The following is a 4,037-nucleotide window of genomic DNA, read 5'->3' as shown; positions in this document are numbered from 1 at the left end:
TAAAAAGAATATGCTACAGGACTGCACATCAGTCTATCAGAACCATAAGTACTGAGTGGCAAATGCATTTAGAGGCAGGTCTGAAATTGATCCTGCAAGCAGATATATTTTACAATCAAGGTTTTCATAGCCTCAGTGAATGCTGATTTTGAGTGGCGATTCAGCTGTGAAATACTGAAAACTTTCAGTATAGATAACTCTGGGGCACACGCTAGATGAGCAATCTGAGGCAGCACTGATAGAATCCTTCATTTTTCTCTTTCCAGTTTCTCCCTGTCTGGGTTTACTAGATTACCCAACAAATATGAACTAATATTCTAGTCTGCAGAGAGTTCTCGTCCTCATGTTTGGAGGACCTAGGGATTTCATAACAGTTTTATGAGATGAGTTTAGAGTTGCTTTTTGGAAACGTGTTTTTAAACGGAGGATGTTTTATCTCTCTTTAGAACATATTTTCTTGATTAAACTGGCAAGGATTCATATTTTTGGAATAATTTAAGCAGTGTGGATCCAGGGCCCAAATTGTGTTGACCTTAAATAGAATCCTGGTGAAGAGAATGTTGAAATAATGAAGAAAAGTTCAGTTTTGTGTTGAAGAACAGGGTCAGTGAGAAATATTTCAGCTGTTATGCTATCCTGATTTAGAAAGCAAATGAAAGGCTTCTGTGCATCATATTGACGTGATGTGACTGAATGAATGCAGATGCATCATGATCTGAAGTCTGCTAAACTTATGTTCAGAGGGGTGTGAATATATAAGAGAGGCTGTTCATTGGAGAAGCCAACCACTAGTTCTGGAAAGATCCCAGCAAATCACAGTGAAGTTATGCAACTAATCTTTATTGCTAGGATGTAGTGCAAAATAAGATGACATCAGTTTATTCAGTTTATGGGCATGACAGATATTAGAGGTTATCACCAGTGTCAGGTCAGGCACAGGGCCCAGGACCTGCCCGAAAGACTCAGCCAAAAGTGTTCTGGGCATACAGTTTGTGGTCTATTGTGGGAGTTGTTTTTTATACTATGATGATTTTTTGAGTTTTCTGTTAGGCTACTCCTTATGCAGTAGGCATAAAAGAGAAGAACGTGATCAAAGCCAGGCCTAACAAAGAAGAATGATTACAGTATCTGATGATGTCTAAGACCTTATGCTCCTGCAGTACTGGGGATAATATCAAGAAAACTGATTTCCCATGGAAAGCAGAATCTCAAATTTGTTTTTCTATTAACTCAGTTGGGCAAAGAGTGACAGGTGACGCCTAACCAGTTGCCTGTTTTCATTCCTTTTCTGAGATGTCCATTCATTCTCTCCGTTCACTGCATGGGAGCTTACAGTTTCAGTCTTGTGTACATGTCCAAGAGAGTGGCCCCTGAAAGATTAGTTATTATTTCCCTGAATTGGTGGAGTTCTGAGGGCTTAAATGGATCTAGCCCTTAGTGTAGGAAGCCTTGAAAGGGTAAAAATGCTACTGTCACTCAAATAGTTGCTTATATAGGTGACCAACACTTGCAGTTACTATCAATCAGAGCCTAAGCAACACCTTCCAGCCCACGGGGGTTTAAAGGTAAAATGCGATGGGTAGATCTGCAACATACAGTTCTACCTGAGGTCATCTAGGCATACTCAGTGTAGGTGGTATTTCTATGTGGTCCAGACATGATGCCCAGCAACTGTATAGCTGCATCAGCATGGGGCTGTGCATGGGGTAGTCAGCCTCACTCAGCAGAAGCATTTGGTGTGAAAAGTCTGTAGCATGACTGTTTTTTGTTTTTATTTTTAATTGGATGGAGGGAAAATGGAACGCAGTGTGTTGCCCATCAGATTTTTGTTATTCAAAATTATTTCTAGTATTTGAAAAATTGCTTGCCTAGTGTTTAGATAGTGTTGGTTGTCCACTTCCATGTGTATTTAGAAGGACTTAGCACAAATAATGTTTCATTTTTCAAGTTTCTCTGCTGCTTGAAATTAAAGTGGAGTTAGGGAAATGCTGAGATTTTTGAAGGAGGTCTGAAAACAATGGAGTCTTCCTGGAAAAAAAGAAATCAATGGAATTTGTTCAGTTTCTTTAGAAACTCAGCCTCTGCCTTCAGAGTTTTCTCAACAGGCTATGTTTTCCCCAACCACTAGCAAAACAAACCTAAAGGCTTTCCCAAGGGAAATCTGTTTAAGCCTGTTGCAATGTCTGTGAGGAGTATGGGTGCTGGTGGAGAGTGATACAGGGAGGAACTGTGCTGTCAACAACAGGAAGTTGGTGAAAAATGAGCGGTGCCCCTGGGGAGGTGAATGCAGAGCAGATGGCTCTAATTGTGAGTCACACTGTGACAACTGACAAGAGAAATTCTGCACTCTTGACACTTTAAAGATACCAAAAATACCAGAGAGCACATTCCACAGCTTCTTGAAGCCTTCCATATCGAGGGAGTAGGGGAGGAAGAGCTCCAACTCCTCCTGTTTCCATCACTAAACAGCCCATAAAATTTGCTGTTGATAAGCTTCCAAGCAGCCAAACATTCTAATACTTAGATAAGTCACTAATGTTAATAAAAGCACTGAAGAAATAAGAAGGAAGAGGTGCAAAGGGGATTCATACACAGGACACCATCGGTTGCTTTAGATACTGATCCTTTCAATTAAGGGTGGTTCTGGATAAGAAAAGGGAAAGTAACATCCTCGTTTATAAGCACTGATAGATTTTGAAATCTCTTTCTTTTTTCTTTTCTTTCCTTTTTTTTTTTTTTTTTTTTTCATCCGGAATGACTGCAAGCATTTTCTTGATTTATTTCAATTGTTGCCCGGATACAGGGTTGCAGATTTATATTGTGCTTCTTTAGTGGAGTTACAAGAAGTCAAGACCAGAAACCATTCATACTTGGTTGCCAATTTTTTATTTTGGGATGACTGCCAGGCTTGGGTAGGTCTGCAGATGTCAACAGAGCTACTCCAGAAATAAGTTGTGTTTGCTGTATTTGCTCGCTTAGTGCCACTGCTTTAATACCAACACTATGATAGTCAGTCTGTCTCTTGAGCATAATCTGGTTGTTTCATGTTCACCCTAATAACACAAGGCAGCTCTTTTACTTGAACTGTGTGACCATTAATATCAGGCTGAGACATTATTGTTATTCTCCTTGTACTATGAAAAGAAATTCCCTGGATATTTGAGGAGGGGAGGAAATTTCATAGTGTTAGAAATGTTTTTGGGAGCATCTCGTTCTGACTGGATTCAGATATCTGATATTTTGGCACTCTCTGCTGCTTTTCAAATAGTTGTTATTTGAAAGTTACTAACAATGGAAGAGTGCATCTAATCCCTTGGGAAGGAAGCTAAAATGCACAACTTTTCCTCCTGCAGATGTTAAGCTGCTGTTCAAGGGCGTAAAACAATTCAGTGTTGTTTCTTGAATAAGTGCTTGCGCACTGAGGTGATGGGTTAGCTTGGGCAGGTCATACAGTTCAGGAGCTCTAAGTTCAGTCCAATATTTCTGCATGGGACCTATCCTTACCATTTTCTTTTATTATTATTTTGCTTCATGTTATGTCAGTAAGATAGACTGCAAATTTTTCTGTGAGGAAATTCTGCTATATAGAGATATCTAGGATGAACTAAGTTACATAAGAATCCAGCAGTATACTCTTTGTGTGGTGTTCTACTTGGCTTGGCTAAGTTGCTCCATTGTCTCTGTAAATTGCAGTACCCATGGCACTTTGCACTGCATCATTTGGAAATCCCACTATGTAACTTTCTCCTCAGTACTGTTATGTTACACTCCTAAGGTTGGGTACTACTTCTGTCCAGTTCTTTTGTGTCAGCAGCACAGCCTGAGGTGAGAATAATATTACTCCTTGGGCATTTCAGAACAAGAATTTCCCTTTGTAACTGCTGTACCAGATGGACATTTGACTTATTTGCTAGCAGTTATTTTATATAAAGTTGGCTGTTAGTGCCTTTTTTAAGATTTTTTAATCTGTGTGAAAACCCCCCAGTTTATCACTATTTGGAATAAACCAATAAAAATACTGCTGTTGTCATACCTTA

The sequence above is a fragment of the Cygnus atratus genome, chromosome 4 (assembly GCF_013377495.2).
Source record: "Cygnus atratus isolate AKBS03 ecotype Queensland, Australia chromosome 4, CAtr_DNAZoo_HiC_assembly, whole genome shotgun sequence".
Taxonomy (NCBI): domain Eukaryota; kingdom Metazoa; phylum Chordata; class Aves; order Anseriformes; family Anatidae; genus Cygnus; species Cygnus atratus.
Note: the sequence above shows the minus strand (reverse complement) of the source record.